Source organism: Strix aluco, chromosome 6, assembly GCF_031877795.1.
Source record: "Strix aluco isolate bStrAlu1 chromosome 6, bStrAlu1.hap1, whole genome shotgun sequence".
Taxonomy (NCBI): domain Eukaryota; kingdom Metazoa; phylum Chordata; class Aves; order Strigiformes; family Strigidae; genus Strix; species Strix aluco.
In genome coordinates, this window is record NC_133936.1 from 41560720 (window position 1) to 41583032 (window position 22313).

The window sequence follows — 22313 nt, forward strand, 5'->3', positions numbered from 1 at the left end:
TGGGTTTCCATCACCAGTGACAATATAGGCTCTTAGAGATAAGCAACTCCTTCCCACAATCATTATTATTTTTTAACTAAGCTTCTAAAAAAAGTTGACAGTGTTTCCCAGATTTTTCACAGCTTTGAAAGTGTCAACATTTCAGGTGAGGTTGTCAAAAGTCTCATTATCAGTAATTTCAACTTTCTGTAAAAAAAAATAATTACAGTTATAATTTAGTCTGACATAAGAAACTCTCTTCAAATTATACCTATTTCAAACCCTGGGGGAAAAAAACCAAAACTCTACGTTTTGAAGTCACATTTGAATACAAATTATTCTCCTTTTCACATGGAGAAAATACTGGTGATTAACACAGGGTTTCAAACACTTGGCAATGAGTTTTCTATGAGGCAAAGCGCAGACAAAGAAAAATAAAAATCTCCTTTTTTAAAAAAATCTATTTTTAACAGATAAAGCCAACACCATAAAATAGATGTAACGACACGCAGCTAGCAAAGTGAGTTCCAAAGGATATAAGATATTAAGGCAGAGCTTGGAAGAAAGAGAGAACTGGCATTTATTTGGGAAATAAGGATATTGGTTACCAAGCACCTGTTTATCTCTGTTTACCACCTCCTCTTTTAGGGGGAGTTATCCGACTGCAGTATTCCTCCAGTTTTTCTCACTACAGGTTACTGCCGTGCCATGGGACTGCCGACCAGAGCCACCGTTGAATAATTCTTAAGTTCAGCTGCAGAGAGCTGGAACATATGAATTACTTCTCTATTTAATAAGGCAATAGCTCTACTGGGATATTCAGCCTGGAGTGAAGTTGTATTAGTAAAATCTGAAGTTAGAAGAGAATATGGCATCTGGCAGGTGCCACAGAGTTTGCTAGCCCACGCTCACATGTTCACACTGGGAGCATTTCCAGAGCACCACAGAGTATGTACTGTTTCAGGGTTTTATTAAATGTTTTCCTCTTTAGCAAAGTTTGCAGATTTTCTGCCTTTTTGCAACCTCCAAAATCTGGCATCCTGGAAAAAAGTCAAATGCAAGGCAGAACTGCTTATTAAGGTGGGCTGGTGTGACCAAAAGAAATGCAAATTAGTCCTAGAGACTGCTAGAAATTGCTCCCCAGGCCCTCCGGGTTGGCATGCATACTGTGGGAGCCCTCCAGCCCCTGTGCGTGGCCAACAATGAGCCCAAGGCTCAGTCTGGGTAATGCAAAGCAGGCAGAGACCCAAGTGCTGCCCTGGCTTCCAGCTGCAGAGACGTGCTGGATGGCCCTGCCGACGGAGATAATATGCTGTCTCCCAGGGCTCCATCACTGCTTTTTCCTGACAAAAGATAATGGCAGGGAAGAAGGAAGCCTTCAGATGTCCTCGGACAAAAAGCTAGGACAGGCTCTCAGGGAATTTGCCAAGCAGATAGATATTTTTCTCTCTAGAATCCAACTTGCTTGTTGCCAACAGAGGAGAGACAAATGGTTGAAAAATACCTCAAACCCTACCAAGCCCCTGAAGCCTTCTGTCTTCAGATGTCCTGCTCCCACCTACCCCACCCTGCTGACGCTGTGCATCACGTGTGATCCCATTTAGCCAGGGTCCATACTGGATGGTGGGAGCAGAACTTTTCAGTCCTCCTCTACCAGGTGACACGCTGGAGAAGAGCAGTTTCCATCTTTCTTTTTCCTGCTTTCTTCCCCTCTTCCTTTAAGCCTTTCCCCCAGAATCACAGTACCTTTACTGAAAGGACAGCAATACCAGAGCAGTGAAAAGGAGGCAAAGCCCCTCATCTCCCACCTTCACACCAAATCAGCCCAATTTTTGGGGGGATGGCTCCCAAAAAGGCACTCGAATCAATTTTTCAACTTCATTTGCAAAGCTAAGGAATTCCAGTCAAAGGATGGAGATGAGCAGCGCTGGCTCATTGGAGAGCCGGAGGGTTGCTGCCCATCTGCAATGCCCTTCACCCACTATTGCCTTCCCAGTGGTTACTGGAGCTGACAGACAAACCCAGGCAAACAGATAAATTCTCAGTTCAGGTGCAAATCGGCACACAAATTGCACCGATTCAGCTAAACGAGGGGGCACAACTTCAACCACAACAACCTCTGCACATCTTTAGCTACAGCAGCCCCAGTGGCATGATCGCTTGCACTTCTGGTTCAATATAGAGTATTTTCAGTAAAAACTGTGACCTACCAAAATAAATTCTTGCAGTGTAGGCGCAATTGAAGAATTATCCCAGACTCTGCCACCAGGTCCCTTCGAATCCCCTCCGGTTGGGTAAGCTGGTGCAAGTGCTGCAGCTGGGCACAGCTGGTGGCAGTCACCTGGGCAGGAGAAGCCAGGGTTGATCTCATTGGCTGACACACTGGGCACCAGATGGTTTTACATCCATCTCAGACCAGCTTCTGGACAAGTCTTTGCTGGGTAAAAAGAAAAAAAAAATCAATTAGTGAGGGTTGCAAGATGACAGGCCTTGTAAGAGGTGCAGATCTATAGTCCGTGATCACTTCTGTGTTTCACTATATTTCTTCAGCTTTGGGCTGCACGGCACATCCATCAGCTGGGATGGTGGCTCCTCTGTCAGCCGTGCATGAAAGTTATTTGCCTTTAACAAAACAACGGCAAAAAAGTAAAAAAACAACTATAGACACCAGATGGTCATTTGGACTGAAGGGCCAGATTACACAGAGCTGGTGGAGGGGAACCGCACATGGTATTAAACAGATTGCTGGGTTTTGGACATCATCTGCTGTGTTTTGAAAGGGAAGCAACATTTCTCATGATCCCAACACAGTTTCAGGGGACCTGCATTCTCAGGTGACACAAATCAGAGCTCTGCTGAAGTCAGCGGCATTGCACCCACTTTTTCCAGCCACAGGATCTGGACCTCGAATTTTCCAGCTCAGGATCTTGTGATCCTGACAGCACTCTGCTTCTTCCAAGACAATCCAAGTCTTGGCAGGAATGCCCCTCTGTTCGAGTGAAAACAATCCCGATGTTGTGATTTTACTTCTATAATTACCAGGAGATTAAATTCCTTCATTGTGAACAAGCGTGATTGCTCCCTTAAGGCTTGTTGATGTGCATGCTTTCGGAGAGGGGGAGAGGGAAGACCAGGGGAAAGGAGAGGAGGAAAGAGTCTGAAAAGGAAAATCTAAACAAAGCATTGATTTTCTTTTTGGAACTAGGTTTCAGTAACATAGCAGATATTTCAAATTCAGTATACCCCTTGTCTCAAGAACCACCAGCCCAGTGGTGGAAGGTGAAATCAAAGCCATGTTCTCCAGCACGCAAGATAGTAACTCTCCATTCAGCTTTCCACAAGTCATGAGCTTTAATTTGGAGGCTGTAGAGCCACATGCTCAGCTAGCACAAAGCAGCACCCTTCCACTCAAGGATCCAGACTGCCCGGGGGTCAAATAGACCTTTTAGAAGTGGACCAGAGGCTTCTGTTCAAGTAGCCTGGTGGGAAAAGTCACAAGCAAGTTGCTCCTTACCCTCCTGCCCTCCACTGCCAACAAGTGCATTTGAAGACACATGGGCTGAGCTTCGTTCCCATAGCCCTGCCCCGGATGGTTGCTTCCAAGGAAGAGTTTAAGCCTCTGGTCTGAACTCTGAGGCAAATCAAGGCCATTTACCAATATTTACTTTTTTTTAAATCTTTTTTTTTGCTAATAGCACTGCATATTGGAGTGTGAATTACAGCCAGCAGTAATAATGAACTCACACGATCACATCCCTGGGGAGAGAGCAAGGAAATTCAGGGCCAGGATACAGAAGCACTCATTGGGCAGATGGAAGGCTTGCTAACGAAGGGTTTTGCGGCGGGGGACGGTTTGGATTCAAGCAGACCGACGCATCGAGCCTTTTACGTCTCATACATTTTTTTCCGTGCTTTCTACAGGCAATTGTTGCCAGAATTTTTCGGACTCCGCTTGGCGGATAAGTGTTTAATCAGCCTTCAGCCTCTTTACAGGGCTGTCTCTGAGGGAACAGATTCAGGCGAGCGATAGCAAGTGGTAATTTTGGCTGCTTAATCTGGGTTGATTCATTTTAACAGCCTGCTTAACAATAGATACCATGTGGCCTCGACCAAAGAAGTTTCATGCTCTTTACTGAGATTTAAAGTAGGTGTGAAATGCTTTAAAAATGCATCATTACTGCAGCAGCGATAAAAGCTTCATTGCCCTAATGAGGAAAAGGATTGGCCCAAGTTCCAGAGCGATTATTGCTTTTCTCTCTAAGGTCATTCAGTGTCGCCAGGTTCCTGAATTTCTTTTATAAAGTTCCAGAGGAAAAGATGAGGGTCTGAAAGCTCCAGATCCTGGAGTCAAGTGATCACCTGCGTTGTGCATACTCTACTGAACTTCTGCACCACCTAGGAAGGAGAGGTTTAGGCCTATCTCTCAGCCTCAGAGCATGACCTCTGCAAGGCAGTTCAATTAAAGGAATTACCGGTGTCTGTAAGAGACACCTTTTAGTCTGTCCCATCCAAAGCATAACCTCCTCCCAAGCCTTTAGCCAATACTCAGATAGGCAAAATGTTATGCACCTGATTCTAGCTTTGATGTATTATTGTTGCATTGCTCTGGATTTTTAAATTTTTTTTTTTTGAGACAAACAATCACCATAGAATGTCTTACCTCACATTATAAAGTATGACAGATGTGTTTCTGTAATACATTTTGCAATTCAGAATTGCAGACAGTGAAGGTTTTGAGATGAGATAGTAATAAAATTATTTTGCATTCCTAAATCGATGCGTGTGCTGATTTTAAATTACTTTTTAAAAAGTGATCTTTAATCCAATAGTAAAGCGGGTTATTATATGAGTAACCGGACGTCCAAGACCAGACCTGGCTCAAGTATTGAGTTTCCAAGCCACAGTAATGCCAACATTTTTGGAAAACAATGTCATCTTTAGTGCATCTAAAAAGCAAAGAGCTCTAGAAATGAAATCATACTGTAGGAGTTTGGTTTTGAGACAATACTGCTTTTTTTCCAAATGATGTAGGATTGTCCCGTCCCCCCCCCCAACATCCTTGGCCATTGCTGACCTAAACTGGCCTGAAAAACAGCTACAAAACTGATGCCTCGTGTTCTCATGAATGACCACTGCAGATTTTGGGCTGTTCGTGGGAGTTCAGTGTGATGAATGATTTGCAGTGAAACACACCTGCGTGCCAGGGGAGTATAAGGCTGCATACAAAGTCTCACTGGCTGTGGCTAGTCCATGCATCGCACTTTGGGAATTACAGTTTGGGGTCCTAAACACCAAGGCAGTCCTACCTTACAGCCTGTCCTACTGGAAGATGGCTTCAAAGCTTTCAGGCTAGCTGATTTCCTGGGCTGTCTGATCCATAGGGGCAGTTGTTTCTCCAAGCTGCAGAGCTCAGCCTAGCTGGGAGACACCTGACTCAGGACACCACGTCCTAGGACGTTGCCTGTGAAGTTGAGCCCTGGAAAGTCCATCAATGCTCAGTCCCAGGGCAGTCATGCAACAAAGCCGCCGGAGAGCTGAGGACCCTAAGGACCAGCAGTTCTGTTTCTCCTTCACAGAAGGTGCAGTCTAAAAGCTTTGATCACCACCTTCATGACAAAGCCTGGAACATTTACTGGAGCATTTCCAGCTTTTTATTACAGCACCATTTAGGTCTGAACTTAGCAGCAAACACCAAAGCTGAGTGACAGAGCTGAAACTGAAATCCCTAGTGCTGCTCCACCTACACTCATTCAAGTGCTGTATGCATAAGATCAGCGTCACTCCAAAAGCACAAATTGTATTCAGGTCAGTCCCTATTCACCAAGGGTCTGTTTTAGTACAGCCCAGCCTTTGTGCTTACGTGCACATATTTTCCATCATTTCTTAGAAAACATGGGCAGAGCGTGTGCATGTGTGTCAAGTGAGAAGAAGAGGACAAAGGAAAGGAGGAAGCCCATCTCCAAGAAATCACTGATTAAAATTGCTCCCAAGTTCCCGTTTCCTCCACAAACAAAACAGCTTGCGAAAGTCCAAGTTGGGCTGGATAAAATATCAGCCACGTGCCTGACTTACAGCACTGGGACTGAGGTTTGGGCACCACTTCAAGACTTTCCCCTAGGAGTCTATCCAAACCCTCTTTGCTTCAGATGTGGAATAATTTGGAAGTGTTTTTAGGCTGCCGGCTGGGATAACACAAGGGCTATTGTAAACACACATGCAGTCGATCAGCATCAAACCCACACAAATATGGTCTATACACACATAAATAGCTAGTAAATATTCCTTTCTTTAAAAAAAAATAATAATTGAAATGTTGAATTAAAGAAAAAGATTAAATCACTGAGCAGGTCTTAAAAAAAACAGTGAATATTTATAGAAAGAGTTATGTTTCACTAATTTTAATAAATGAAACATACTTAAATGCAGGCCATTAGATTTAAAGAGCTATGGATAAGATACAGTCATAACCAGCTATCATACAAGTGTGTGCAGTGAAGCAAGACCATAATTTCCATGGATGCTGTTTCAAAAATACTGCTGCTAGCCAAGAAAGTTCGGAAATGTAAGAGAGCGTAACCAGGGCATGGAGACCTGCACAGGCTCAGAAATAACCTGCTGGAGATATATGACCCAGCCTGGAGCTCTAACCCTGCATAACTGCTGTTTGCCTGACCTCTGCTTTGGGTGGAAAAGGAGAGAATTGCTCTTTCAGAATCATGATAATGGTATAATTTTGGGTTTCCCCACTACGGTGGCCAGAAGAAATTCATCTCCCCTGTGAGACACGTCCCAGTTGGCTTGAATGTAGAATGGTCTTTTGGACCTGCCCCAGCTTTCAGGGCAGACTGATGGGAGCCTAAAAATGGGTGTCTTCATAGGTGGCCTCAAGGGAAGCCATAGCCAGATGTAAGCACCATTCAGGCATGGCCACACTATGAGATGGAGGGGCCCTTTCCTAGGATCCCTGGGTAGCTCTTGCTGGCTGTGGTCTGTCTCATGGCATTACATCCATATCCTATATTATTTCTTCAAAATTCCTCAATTACCTCTGGTATTGTCCTCTATCAGCTGGTCTAGGCAAGATGAACCAACTCATGTCAGCAGGTGAGCAAAGAGGTCAGAGGCAGGGACCTGCAGCAACTCAACTTACCTTCTTTCTGAAATGCTGAGTACTTTTCCTTTTCCATCTCCTCCGAGAAGCGTGACGTGACCAAAGTCAACAGACCTCACATCAAGGCTGCTATCTAGCATCGCAACTGCTTTTCCTGCAAGGAATGGAGTCTCTCCATATCTGGCCCCAAAAGAACTAAAGATCTCCAGATGTTTCTGGAGATGCACCAGGCATTTCTGTCCACCATGCCAAGCCTAGGCTAGGATTTAAAGAAAGCAACAGCAAACCAGTCTTTCAAGTTTATAGATGTTGAGTTTTTATGTCTTGCCACTGGATGGATTTTGAGCAGAACCATTCCACATGTTGGTGGGGAGAGTGAACCTCAGGAAAGAGAAGAAGGGAAATAAGATAGCAGAAAGATTTCTCTGCAGTAATAAATCCATCTTGATAATAACGGTGCAGCGTACAACCACGTCGCAACTACACCATCTGCAAACAATATTTCCCCAAATAGGAAGTAGCTGGATATTGAAGTAACACTTCATGTGGAGAGGCTCAACTTCTTTGCTCATCCACCACCAGCGCTACTTTGACCAGTCTCATACTTGAAGCAATGCTTAAAATAAATAAAAGAAGTTATTCAGTCCTTGCATGGGTCTTTGGTATCTGCTGTAATAGAGCTTATAGGTTGGATCCCACTTAACAGGCCAGAAGAAGGACTGATTAGAGCACTCCGAATAAGAAATCTTGTGATTCCTGCTCCAAGCTAGGCTGATTTTGCAGGAAATAGCAGTATGTTGACACTGTCTTCTTAGAACAGCTTTGTTGTAGACTTGAGCCAAAGCCTGTTGAAGTCTGTGATTAGACTTCCTCTGCTGCAGCAGCCTCTGGGCAAAGCAATGTCATCAACTTCTCTTGGCCCTTTCATGGGGCTGGTCTGATGCATTTCTCAAAGCAGAAGACTGGTGCCAAGATCCCACTACCAACCATTGTACAAAGGTAGACAAAGTCCCTGATGTAAAGCACATCTAAGACAACATGCAGAAAAGGGTGTAAAACAATTAAAACACCTAATAAAGCACTGAGGGAAGTTGAGAGTATGAATTTTACATGAGTTCACCATGCACAATGCTTAGTTTAATTTAATTTAATCAAGGTAGCAACCCAAGTGTGATCCTCCACAGCAAAATCCTTCCTCAAATCTTTGTCCCTGACCTTGCCTGAAAGGCTTTGTTTATGCCCTCAAGACTGTAGGTTGAGGGGGGAAAAAAAAGTCTGAATCACCCTTTGTTTGATGACCGGTCAGGGAGACACATAGAGGGGAGGATTGAGAAGAATTTAAGATACAATCAAGTGGCAGAGAGTCCCAAAGCTTTTCTAGCAGCAGGGGAAAGTGCCTAAGGAGGACGAACCCAGTTTGCAAGGCTTGAGTTCTCAAGATCAAGTCATTCAGCCTGGAGGTACTTCAGATGTGTGGAGGTTCACCCACCGCAGGGTGCCAAGAAGCTTCTACCTGTACCAATATGGGTTACTCAGTTGATACCACACAGATGCCAGTGAGAAACTGCATAAAAAGGGAGGAATTTACCCATCCAGCTCTACCACAGAGAAGCCCTCCCTGTTTTGACCTATCCTGACAACCTTATCAGATGATTTCAAGCAGTACTTTTACCAGGATAAATATACGGTTATGTAGGAAACAATCAGGATCTTGCTTTTAGCTCCCCAGATTCACCATTACACAGTAAAGCCTCTAACCTGAACTGAGAACGATTTCAAATTTAAGCCTCCTTAAACTTAAGCTCCTGTCCTGAGCCAAGGTGTGGGGTGCAGTCTGTGTACTGGCTTATCTCTGGCCAGGTTCCCAGTCAGCAGTAGGTCCTCAGGACAGAGCTGTTTGGCTTGAGTTTTTTCATGCTGTGACCCATAGCACCACTGAGAAGACAATTCCTGCAAGAAAACCAGCTCCTATTTGGGAGCAGCAGAGATGTCAGGGTGGCCACTCGGGTCTTGCTTTAAGCAGCAACAAACTAAGCTACTTGCAGTACACGAACACTTTCCAGGCTGAACGTAGGGTCGGAGTACCTTCAGGGAAGCATGACAACGGCTCTGGGAAGCGGAAGGAAAGCCAGAGACTGACAAGGAACACATAGGCTGGGTCTGGGAGAAGCAACAGGAGGCAATGATCTCCACAGGGCCCATATTCATTTGGGCTTATAAACAGAAACATTAAGGAGACTCTCTCTAGACTTCAGTGACTTATTTTTCATGTGAGAAACATTAGGAGTACATGGTCTGCAAAGTCATTATCATCATCCACAGAAAGATAAGGAACATTGATTCAACTCAAGGCTCAGGACAGTTGAATATTGGACAAATATCCTTCACCAAGCCAAGGTTTAGAGGCGGTGGGAGAGGGGGGGGATGAGGGTTCAAGCACATCTTTTGAAGGGTTGATTAGCAAAACAGCCTAAGAATATTCTCAAGGCTGGAATAAATTAAGACATACATTTTCTTGAGATGCCTGGGATGCTCTGTAATTTTATGACATCCAAAGTGCTAAGAAAAGCAAGGTGCTGCCAAGATTGCATTGCTATTCATGTGTTAAAGGTCAAAGAGTTGCAAAAATGTCAGTTTTGTATGTTATGAACATCTGTAGCAGTTATAATCATAATGCATGCAATGTCTAAAGCTCTCCTTATGGTTCAATAACAAGCAAGAACTATGATAATGATGTAATACACAATTTAGAGCACACATTAGTACCAACTTAGCGCATGAATCAGTGTCTGGTGCTGTAGACGTGTTGCAGCATACAAATAAGGCCTCGCTATTTGCATAGCCCATTAAGCCTTGTCTAGCTTCGGATGAGGGGAGATGGTACAGTGTGTTTGGTAACATGAAACTTAGCTAGAAGTCTAAGAAGCCCTTCAGACTTCCTAATGTTTTGTTTCTCTTAAGGTCATTAGAGGTGTCACCTAAAGAAGAGGCTACTTCCCACCTCCTCTTCTCCCTAGCTATACGAAGCTGTGCTATAATGAAATGCCACATGTGAAGCGAGATGGCAACCACCTCACTGATAGTCAGGAGTCAGAGTGCAGAGGAGGAACTTATATAAGCTTTTGTGGCAACAAGATGAAGAAACACAATTCTAATTTCTTTCAGAGCTGCCTGGTCTTGACAGAGAACACCAGAGATGACAGTCGGGTTCCTGCTATTCCCAGCAGACATCCAGTCACTCAAAGACAGCTGAAAATTCGCAGACAGGAGGCAGAAATGCATGTGGTTTCAGTCTCTTTTTCCCTGTAACGATCACTTCACATGCTCTTGGTTCCATTTTCCCCCCTCCTCCATTTCTGCCAGCGGAAGCACTGATGGTGAGGACACACTAACCCTGCTTTGGCGAAGCCAAGCTCTGGCTGAGGTCGCTCCCAGCTGGAACAAATGATCCCACAATGCCAGATGTGGGCTGAGGAACAGAAAAGCAGCATGTCTGCTCCTTGCTCTGCCACAGACTTCTTGTGGGACCTTGGGCATGTCACTTAGGGGAGAACATGGCAAAATCAGGTTAGGTGTGTGCTAAAAGGTTTTGGGGCAGTTGGTTGGTTTGTTTGTTTAAAAGACATGCTTTGGCAAAAACCCTCCAGTCTTTCGATGTACTTTCAGCTGGAAACTTCAACCTGCAGAAATCACTGTATATCAACGTTGTGAAATTCCTGGTAAGGTCTAATTAACAATATAATTCCAATATGAAGGGGTTTGGCTGCATGGACTTCAGTTTAGACAAAAGCACATGTGCTTCCACATCAGACAGTACTCCCTCTGAAATACACAGGAATTCCCCCTGCCCATTCCCAACTTACTTCATGGTGCTTTGGATCACAAGACCTCAGGCCATCTGCAGATTACAAGTCCTGACCCCACTGCCAGGTCCTTGCACAACACGAAAGGGAGGAAACTCTACCAGTAGGAATTCAGTTAAAACCTTATCTTGGGGAGAAAAAAAAAAAAGATCTGCCTAGGGGAAAAGCATCTGGCTTGGTAAAAGGGTGGGGAGCACAGTTCTTCAAACTGCCACTGCATATTTTTCACTGCAAGTCAGTGCAAAGTGAAACACGTATCCCAGGAAGCAAGAGGCCAAAACCCCAGTCAGAAACATTTTCACAAGATCTCATCAGAAATCCATAGCCTCGGCATACCAGAGGCACATTCCTTCTCGTTTCAGAGTAAGGTGATGCCTGTCGTACAGGAAAGAGCAAGCTGAATAAAGCCAGCTTGACTTGCATACGGGCCAGGATTTCAAGAGCCAGATCAGAAATTAGTAGGAGCTTCATGAGAGCCCTATAGCTATACCCCCCATTTTGAGCACCTCAGCCTAAGCTCTTCAGAAACACCTACACGAAGGCGTTCGACTGCTCAGCCAGCCTTTTTTCCTGCGCTGGCATACCTCCACGGTTATTAGCAGCTAATAATCTAAGCATTTCTGGGCTCATCATCAGAGTATCTGAGGGTTTTTTCAAGAGTTCAGAAGTATTTAAGAGTTTAGTTTGCTTTGGCTGTGGAGAGTCCAAACTGGAAATCTGTGTGGCTTGATCCTGAACATATGGCATGTGCTGGGCTCTCCAAAGGGGAATCCTGACCCAAGGGGCTGCTCCCTTGTAGTGCCCAGGGAGAAGCAAGTGCTCCAGGTGGTGGGAGGAGGTGGTGCTGGTTGCTTTCCTTGGCCATCACTCTGGCTACTTTTTATCTGCACAGAAGCCTAGTTTCAGAGGTGGAATTGTGGTGAGGATTTTTCAGTCTAGGGAAAAAAAGGCAAGTGGCCCAGCTTGCCTGTTCCCTTGGGCAAGTGTTTCAACACAAGTCCTTACAGGGCAAGAGTGAGGGCACATCACGTCCTGCAGCTCCACGGCCAACGGATGGAGCCACAGCTGGTTTTACAAGGAGGTCTCATCCCATGAGCTTGTACCAGAGAAGCTGAGCCTTCAAACTGAGACATGCTGGTACCTGATTTCTCTGTCCTGATCAGCCTCAGTCAGTAGATAAGACTCTAGGCTGTTGAGACCAATGCAGAGGTAGAACCTTAAGCCACTCTAAAGATTCCAGGATCAAGCAGGTTGAGTAGAGGTACTCACAGCATCAGCTGGGAGGTGAGTAGGGAGGCCTGGGCAGTTTCCAGTTTTGGACTTGGCACCCTCATTTTGTGAGGCTGTCTCTAAAGAAGGTCTGTGCTGAATCACTGTGTCCTGCACTTTGGTGGTGGTTTCATCTGAAATGCTTGCCAGCACTGCTAGAGAATAAAATGGCTCAATGGACACCTGGCCCAGCTCCAAAGGGGTACAGCCATCAACTATAATTGGATGGAAAGTGAAGCTTCCCTGTACTATATTGAAGCCTTATCCCGTTTCACCTTCTGGGAGGAGTAGAGCTGAGCACCAGAGCCACTCATAACACTTGCCTCCATTCCAGTTATCATCCTAGAGCTCATCCACATCTGGAAAAGCAAAAAAAAACCCAAGAAACATACTGCACTGAATAAGATGATTTCAATCTGACTCACCAAGTGGGATACAGAGGTAAAAACAATCATTTGGAGACAAGGTGAAAGGCGTCATGCCAAGGAATTGTGCAATGAACAAAACAAACCAAAACCAAAAAAATCACACCCACCGGGGAAGCTGCCTGCCTCAAGGAACCCCACCAATCAGAACTGCCCACAATAGCTCAGCTATCTCTCAATGTCCCTGTAACCTGTAGTGCCAAGACACACAAGCATGCTGGGATCTCCTGGAAGAAATTTCAAGGCTCAGTGGTGAATATAAATCATATCTCAACACACTTACACTTAAATGTCTCCAAAGCGGTGCATAGTATTACAACACGGTGCTCTCCCGTTAGCTTTCTAGTGGGATACGTGAGTATTGGAGGCTTGAAAATGTAATCACAGTGCAACCCTTAATCACCCTTAATCATGTGGGTCTTCAAAGAGTAGCCATCAGCCCAGATCAGAAGGTGAAAAGTCAGAAACGCCGTCTCTAGGAGCTGCTTCTAGCCTACCACCCCCCAGGCTGTGCTTAGCAACAGGTTACAGTCATACCAAATACAGCTATGGGCTACTTTTTAACTATTAAAAAAAACTCTGTTGTGGGTTTGTTTTTTTTTTTTTTTACATGTTAATCTTAAAAAAGTGTAGTTCTTCACTTCAGGGCAAAGGAAAGATACTGGATCAAAAGCATTTTTAGCTTTTCTCCCAAGAGATCCCCAAAAGCCTCCAATACAGTCAACTGAAACTGCTTTTGGTTGGTTTGGTTTTTTTTTTTTAGTTAGTCCAGCCAACGAACAAACACTTCAACTATCTACTTCAACTTTTCTTTCATTCGCATTTCTTCTTTCACAAAGCTGCCTGGTCCTTGGGCAGGTATCCTTGCCATCTACTACAGGTACATATTGCCACACTCTCCAGCTCAGCAGATTTTGAATCCTCAATATAAATAAGATTTGTCAGACACTATCTGCTTTTGCTAGATATTGCTCTCGTCTCTAAGGGACTGTTCGTTTTCCTTTGAATCTGGCAGAACAAGTCCTGCTGCCCATAGATTTATATGGAAGTACATCAAGTTCTCCTTCCACAGAGGGTTCTAGCAGATAGGACTGTATAATCAATTCCGCATGAAAATTTGTGAAAAAAAAAAAAATCTATTCTCTGACAGAGCCCTCCATGGCAGGATTTTTAAACTGCTTCCAAGTTTCTATTAAAAAGAAAAAAGAAAAAATAATTTATGCAAATAATGAAGTGTTAACAGCTTTTGCGGTATTTGGTGCTTTTCCCAAAGCCACAGCTCACAGGGGTTAACGTGAGAACCCAAGCCATCGTGTGTGTGCTTCTGAGCCTCGCATTTGCGAAAAAGAACACTTCAACAGTTCCAGAAACAGGTTAAACAAACATTTACGAAGAATCACACAGGTATCACTGAACTTGCCTTGGAATGAGAGGAATCTGCTGGATGAGGTCTCTGTTGCCTATTCCAGGACCGTTTTCTTCAGTCTTTTTCAAGTCTGTGTTTCTGAGAGTTAAAACCTCACTGTTTTTAGCCAAACTCTTGTTTTATTTAAGGCATGAAAGGAACAATATTTATCATTCAAAGGAGCCAATTCTCTTTCCTCCCTGCTCCTATTTTTGTCTTCTGCCTCTAGTCAAGAGCATCCCTTCCCTGTGCTAATTAATAGAGGGAAGGAGGCTCACCTGAAAGTTTTATAGAAAAATTAATTACAGATCCTGACTTTACAATTACCAATCGAGATGCTCACATTATCTGCCACAAGACCCCCCCCAGGCTTTACCTGGCTAGAAAGAAGCTTGCAATGCACTGAGAGATGACTTTGAAGGCTAGAGTGAAAGCTAATCTCTACAGAAAGTGTGAGAGCATAGGAAGGGCCACCAAAGACCTCCATAATGATGGCCCATAGCTGGGGGACATCAAGAGGTCAGAAGGAGAGAGAAACAATAATAGGTCGGATACATCATAATCTACTTGCCCAAATTGAAGAGAATGAAGACTAAGACCGTAAGAAGATAATGAATCTACTGCACTGACAACACGACATTCAGCATCTGCTAAGGGTGCTGAGTAGCTGTAAGCCTATTAAACAGGCTGAGACTGAGAGAGATTGGAAGAAGATGCAAGATCACAGCAGAGAGAAAGGTCTCCTTAGACTAGACATCTGAAACTGTCAATATGCAAACTGTGTTGCATGTTCTCAGCTCAGCCTTTGGACCCAACAATACAGAGTGGCTTATGAAGATCAAGACCACTTGCATACTTCTCCGACCTGCAAACACTTACATACACGCTTTGGTATTTGCTGAGTTGGTGCCTCATGCTCCCCATTCCATAAATCTTCTTCCCTTTCAGGCTCAAGTGACGGAAAATGCTCTCTGAGCACACAAAATATTCACTGAAGTCAAAGGGGAACTTCAGCTAGAGAAGGACGGCAGAAAGTCAGTCTGGAGAATACAAAGGACTCCTCATTTATAAAACCAAATTTTTAATGACCAGGAGACCTAGACAGGAACATCGTATCGGCACTGTGCGGCCAGGGTGGCACGGACTGGTCTGAATGGGTTTTACCAGCACCCTGGGAGCTTGCACTGCCAGTTGCTGCAGGCTGGGACATCCTCACACTATGCGTTTGTACAGCCCATGACACATCTGGGGTCCATTCTCCATAGACCACTTTGGGCACACACATAACTTAGAAAGCAGTTTAAAGTCAATGCCTTACCTATATGGGTTTATACAGCAGGACAAAAATGTGTACCAGGTGCTCAGAGCAGTTTGGAGCACACCTCCCAGCTTTAAGAGGAATCAATAAGGATGAGCTGGTCCATTGTAGAAAGAGCTGCATTTCTCAATGCGTGCAAGGCTTTGCCAAACAATTCTATAAATCACCCTCAAAGAAAAGCACAATTAAGTGTCATGCCAGCAACATATCAATGCGAATGGGAATTCCTCACACCATATACTTCCAAGCCATTTTTACAGTCCTTATTAGAGGCAGTGTTTTACTGTGGCTAAATCCTTTAAAATTGTCTTTCAAAAACCCTATGAGATAAAAAAAGAAAAAGTTCCTGAGTGACTGTCACGGGGAAACAAAGCAAGAAAAGAAGAGGAAACAGTGAGTTGTGGACCACCGTTGGTGGGCACTTGAATAGGAGCCCTGTGCTTGACACCACCGTGCCTTTGAACAAAACTGAAGTCAAACAGCTATTTGTCAAGGGATACAAATGCACACAAGTGGTGAGAACCTGGCCCTGCTGTAAAAACGCGTCAGGGACTTTTCTGTAGGGCTGTGCCGAGCCCCCTGATGGATTGTTGTACTTGGAGGACAGCATTGTGAGCAGCAATAATAAGACATCTGGTCCGTTCTCTTTCTGAAAGAATATTTTGGCTCGACTGAAACCACGTGAGCAGCAACTTGTACAATGCACAGACGCAGCATCTCATCGCCACCGATCCGCAGCGCCGGGTCCGTCCTCCCCCGCACCGGCAGCACCCCTCCGATCTCAGCCCCACCGGCCTGGCTCCGTGATGTGCAGCCAGCATCCGGCACGCCCTTCACATCTCTCTAGAGGTGTCTAGGCAGCTATGAAAGCACTGACATCATCCCCTGCAGTCTCGATCACCCCACTGCATCCCTCCTTGTAGGTCTTGCCCATTCCTCTTGCATGGCCACGCAATGATGAGCTGGAAGAAGAGCTAGGCATCAGTACCAGCTATTTCCATACACAGACTTTCCCCAGCAAAGGGGATGACCTCTGAGATGACCATGCTCAGGACACCACGAGCTTATGCAGCACAGCCCCTCTGCGTTAAATCCACCTTGTGGGCACGGGACCGCAGCACACAGCATCATCTCTCCAACCAGAGAGGGAAGGATGTGCAGCAGGACGTGAGGATTTTACCAAGCTGTCAGTCACAGGTAAACCAGCAGCTCCTGAGAGGCCATCCGCTTTCCTTCCCATGCATGGGCAGGACCCAAGGCAGCCAGCTCATGTTATAAAGCCTAATTTATGTAAAAAGCACAAAGTTTCTACAGAGAGTTTCAGTTCTGAGGACATTTTACTAAGAAAAAAAAATGGAAAATATAGGCACTCGACACGCTTCAGCAGACCTCTCGTGACACCCTGCACTCTACGAGTGACGAGGGGAGCTGGGAGCTGGCTGGGGACAGGCTCAAGACATAAAGAAAATAAGTGAAATAGAAGCAAAGAAAGGAACAGAAAAGTGAAGGAAGTAAAAAGAAGGATGTCTCTGTGCTTCAGATATTTCAAAACAGAGGACCCACTTTCCAAATAACATTTCACTTGGGGAGGAATTGGTGGGAGAGGGCAGGCTGGTTTTCATTTCATTTTCACTTTGAAAACACCATTTTTCCACGCATCCACTGGAGTGCAAATTTCCACTAAAACTATTTAAAATGAGAGCATGCCTCAAAGCTGGAGTTTTCAAACAAACATCTGTTTAAATTTATAAAGCCATGGTTGAAAAAGCACCCAACAGCCCCTCCCCGAAGGAGCCATGAACATTCCCCAGCACAGCACCCGAAAACATCCCAGCACCCAGCAAGCTGGAGTCCTGTGAGAGGGGCAGAGCAGAACCCACTGGCTGAGAAGAGGGCTGCGGAGATGACACAGAGACCAATTTTTCCTGCTCCAGCCTTTGGCACGGACCACGCCAGTGCTGGGAAGAGAGATAAGGAGCCGCGGCTGCTGGGTGTGTGGGGGTGGTGATAAATGGGGTGCTTGGTCACACAGCCCCCACGCTCCCAGCACTGACCACCAACACCTCCGCAGCTGCTGGCTCATCCGGAGAGCACGAGGCTGCCTGTCTTTTCATCCTTTTGTAAGAAGCAGAGCAGTGCAGGCAGACGCAGGCAGGACGTGGGTTTAATATTAAGGGAAGAGGGATGTCACCCATTGCTCCGTCTTTCCAGCTCTGCTGCGGCTCTGCCGGACCCCAGCTCGGTACCCGGGGCAGGCAGATGGTTTTGTACAAAACAGCTCATGGGGGAGAGGTCTGGAAACCTCCCCAAACTCCCCGCTGGCACAGCGTCAGCCTCCACCTGCCTGGCTGGCAGTTGGCACCGATAGTGCTGCGTGCCCCGAGATGCTGCCTACACAGAGACCCTTTGCCTGCAGCTGCGAAGGGGCTGGGAGGGGAGGGACACGGTCCCAGGCATGGGGACAGTCCCTACGCTGGCAGCTGCAGCTGACAGCAGGGATGCCCAGAGGAAGCAGGTGCCCCCTTCCCAACGGCTGAGAGGGAATGCTGGCACCCAGGGCTGCCGGTGCCTCTGCAGCGATGTGACCCGCTGGCTGAACGCCCACTGCCACTGTCTGACACCCTGACAAAGGAGCTGTGCATCCTCAGGCACGGGCCAAGGGGGCTCAGCTTCGGTGCACCCCAAGGCTCCTTCACCCACTAAGAAGAAGAGCTAAGAGGAGCAACGTAAACCATCACTCACATGGTAATCAGCTTCACCATCCTAAAAAGCCCTTCACATGTTGCTCAAGTTGGCAGCTTCTATGGGATTTCTTCTTCAGGGGCTTCTCTCCCCCAGCCACATGCACCAGCCCCCTCACAGCAGCGTGGCTGGCACTCAAGGTCTGCGGTTTTTGGCATCCCTGGCTCAGCCTCTTCCCCTCATGCTCTGGCCATGGAGCCAGCTGGCTCACCAGCACCCCAAATCTGCTTCGAGAGGAAGACATGCCAGGCACCAAGCTGTCCCCTGCTGCTGCATGGTCCTGCCCTAAAACCTGCACCCCCCCTTTCTGAAGACTCTTCCAGTCTGTCTGCAATGGGACAAGGACACACAGACCCTCCCGATTCCCACCAACCCCACCACAGCTTATCTTCTGGGTCTGCAGCATTCCCATCATCAACTGCGGAGACCACTGTCCTGGAGTCATCCCAGCCTGTAAAAGCATGTGTTTTGGGTAACGTGGCCACCAGATGCCAATTAGGTGGCATTAGAGCACAGTAGCTGGTCAATGTGCTGCTCCTTTCCTGGAAATTTCAAGGTCCATGGGTTTTGCAGTACAAAGGAGTCCTCTGACATTCAGTTGAATGTATCTAACTTAGCCTATTGAGCAAACACACCATGGTCTTCAAATGTATCCAGAATAGCTCATAACTTTCTACAGGGAAGATGCAAAGAGGACAGTAATGCATCCCAGTCCACTCTGTTGTGGGTTTCCAAAAGCCCTGTAAGTGCAACAGTGTTCATTTTCCAGAACTGAATAAAGGCAAGGGGTCTGAGGCACTTCTGGTGAACAACTACCAAGGAGAGACATGCCACTGTCTTTCTGCAGAGAGGAGGTCACTGTGGAAACATCTCATTGCCATCCTTTCAGCATCAGCCATCTCCAGCACCGAGTTGCACATGAAGAAGGGGGAGATCGCAGACCTCCCTCCCAAGGGAGCAGAGGCAGAAAGCTAAGGGGGAGACTAAAGCAGGATCCTAACTTCTGGTTAGAGGCACCCCCAAGCTTTGGGTGTTATTTAATTCATTACTATTTCTCCTCCAGAAGAATGAATGGGGGTCAGAGAATGGGCTCACACGCTGCTTGCCTGAGCCATTCAATTCCTAATGCTCCCCAGTTCAGTTCAGACCACAAAACCATCTTCCTTACAAGTGTACATGCAGCCTATGAATGCATTTTGCTGCATTACGAGACTCCCACACCACATTCCAATTTCCCTGTGCACAACCTCTGCACATTCTGGCTGCTTCAAGGAGGAGGTCATGCCTTCTCCTCACCACCACCCTGTGCCTCTGGTCTCCCTCTTTGCACTTTGCCAGGTGCCAAGAATAGCCCACAAAGCCCTTTTTTTTTTTTTCCCCACACACAAAGCTCTCTGCAGCCATTCTGCAGCAAGCTTGACGTGCTGGGTTGAGCAACCTACGATTTCCCTAACCTGTGCCCTTGAAACCAGATTGCAAGTCAAAGTTTTCTCTGACAAGCAAAGAAATCGGAACTGACATGATTGGAAAATACAAGCTCAATTCCTCTTGGCAGGATATTAATTTAGAAATCTCTGGTGTCGTTGCCCCAATTCACAATGAATTTGGATCCAAGCCTTCCTAGTGCCAGACGACACAGAGATTTGACAGAGAAGGTAATTGAAGGAAATGGCTTTGTAATCTAACCATTGTGCTGGCAAGATCCAGCTCTCCTAAAGAACAAGGTTCACTTCCTGGCATGGCTGATTCATCATCCTTTATTTGTCCCCAGTGCCTCTTGACGTTCCTCTGCCTAGCAGGGATAGCACAGACCCTTCAAAGCAGCATCAGAGGTCTGCTGGGCATTCAGGCTTCCTCTCAGCCTGGTGAGCGAGAGCAACAGGGTGATGAGCCCTGCAGGGTCAATGACTCCCAGTGTCCAAGGGGCAGGGTGGAGAGCAGGCTTGAGCAAGTCTCCTGGTCTGCACACCCCTTGGGCAGCATGCACACCAAGCAGATGGAGCCCAGATCCATGCTGGTGGCAGGACCAAGGAGAAGTTCAGGTGGGAGCAATCCCACCCAGGGAGCCCCAGAGCCTCCATCCACTCCACATAATTAACCAGGAGGGTGGGAAAACCTGAAATGGAGCAGACTTTGGACTAAAGCTTGTTCTCACATCCTTAGTGACATCCCAAAGTGGCACATACCCCAGAAAAAATAGAGTACCCTCTGCGGGGTTACCTGCCAGATACAGGTCCTAATCATTGCATCATTCATCCTTCTTCTGAAAAAGATACTGCAGATACAGGTTGTGCTGTGGGGGAAAAAAATAAGTATCAAAGGACAGAAGAGTCTGCCTTGGTCCCACCAGGAAAGAGGGAAAAAGAAAAGGGGGAAACAGGGTGGAGAGGTTCCAAAATGCACTTCGTGCTGAGCTGAGCAACACTCATCTAGAAATGTTCATGTATGCAGGTCCCAGATCGCCATATGCAGCATTTTTCCACTACCTTAATAATAATAACAACCATTTTATTGACCTGTGTGTTCATGCCATTCCACTAATCACTTTGTTTTTCTAACTGCCATTATCTAGACTGGATGGTGAGCTGCTATGGATGGATGTCAGATCCACGTCCGAGCTGCACCTCCGAGGTCTGATCCTTTGGTGACCAGGGCAGCATGAAACCCTACACCTGCCAGCTCTGCAGATCCCACCAATGGCCCGAAGTCCCCTTTGGGACCCCTGTTAAAATGAGCTCTTGCCCTTCAGAAGGGTCCTCTCTATTTAAATAAACAACTTGGAGGATGGAGCATAGCAGCAGTCAAACGTATGCTGCTATATATGAATGTATCTTTTAGCTCCATGACCCAATTCCCTGATGAAGCTAGCACCCGCACACTGAGTGCAAACGAAGCCAGTAATTTTGTGGAGGAGGAGGAGGGGAAGAGCTTAATTATTTTTCTTCATCTGCTAGCAAAAAAATATTAGGATAGTAAACAGCTAGTAATCACATAGGAATGCCTAGAAGAGCTCTTACCTACTGGCATGCAGATCTCTCAACTGGATTTCATTTACTTATGCTCACTGTTGATGCTATGAAACTACAGAGGTGGTTGAGGAAGTACATATTCAGAAGAGACCTGAAGTTATTGAAGAAGCCAGGCTCCACTGCCAATGTCACCTCTGGAAATAACGTAACCAAACCACAGGTTAGCGTTTCAGAAGAAATGCCATTTTCACCAGCACCACCTAAAAATCCAGCGTCATCAAACAGATGTGGCTCCCATCACCTCAAAGGCAGGATACTTCCACCTCCTGTCAGCAAATTCATTAGTGTTATCAGAAACAGAAGGCACGTCTATTATACCACAAGTCACGAAGGTCCAAAATCATCCTTGGGATCAACCAAGATGAACTAGCAATGCAATGTCTGGTTCTGCAGCTGATAACTGCCCATCACGCCTGGCATTACCACTGAACAGCTTATGTGGGATGAATCCTGGGGGTCTCTGAACTTCCTGGAGGAAAGACTGCACAGAAGAATGGCGTATTTGCCCAATGGGTTTTATTCTGCATCCTATTTTGCTGCTAATTCCCTCAGAAAGCTTTCCTAGTGCAGAGGATCACCTGCATCTTGTTTAATTACATTCAGTAACTTAAAACTGCCGGACAAAACCCACTTTAGCTATAATCATTTTGAGCTCTGAAGAAATCCCACAGCCTGCTGAAAAATGTAGATCTTATTGTATATTTCCCTTTAGTGTCATCTTACATCTCTTGCAATGATGCATACGTAGGTATGCACTGAGATTCACTTAGCTTACCCTGAACGTGGTTCCTCCTGGGTCTCAAAAGCAGAAGATATCCTGCCTGCCCCTATTTTTGGGGGTGTTAAGTGGAAGGTCCAGCAGGAAAGCAGATACCCCCAGGACCCCCACACTGCTCTCCACCATGAGTTTCTACAGCCAGCTCCAAAGCTAGGCTTATGCTCAACACTGCTCTAGGAAGGGACCACACATACTCAGGTTGAAGGGAAAAAAACACACACAAAGATCATGGAAGTCTCAGGGCAAGTAAATTACTGTTAATTGTGAGATATTTGATTGCAAGAAGCACCAGATGGCCAGCCATCTGTTTTTTATTATAAAATTAAACAAGATTAACCCAAACAGGATTTCCTCAGCATTCTTCTCTGACTGGCTCACAAATACATCTTTAACA

The 22313-nt window shown here is 45.9% G+C and overlaps 1 long non-coding RNA gene across 1 annotated transcript in view; it reads right to left on the minus strand.

Moving 5' to 3' along the window:
• Window positions 1-17258, minus strand: part of LOC141924992 (uncharacterized) — a 61828-nt gene extending 44570 nt beyond the window's left edge. The window contains exons 1-2 of the long non-coding RNA XR_012623722.1: window positions 17190-17258; window positions 2190-2416 (exon numbers count right to left, since the gene is read on the minus strand). This is a non-coding gene — a long non-coding RNA (uncharacterized LOC141924992). The remainder of the gene's footprint in view (window positions 1-2189; window positions 2417-17189) is intronic.
• Window positions 17259-22313: the final 5055 nt, after the last annotated feature.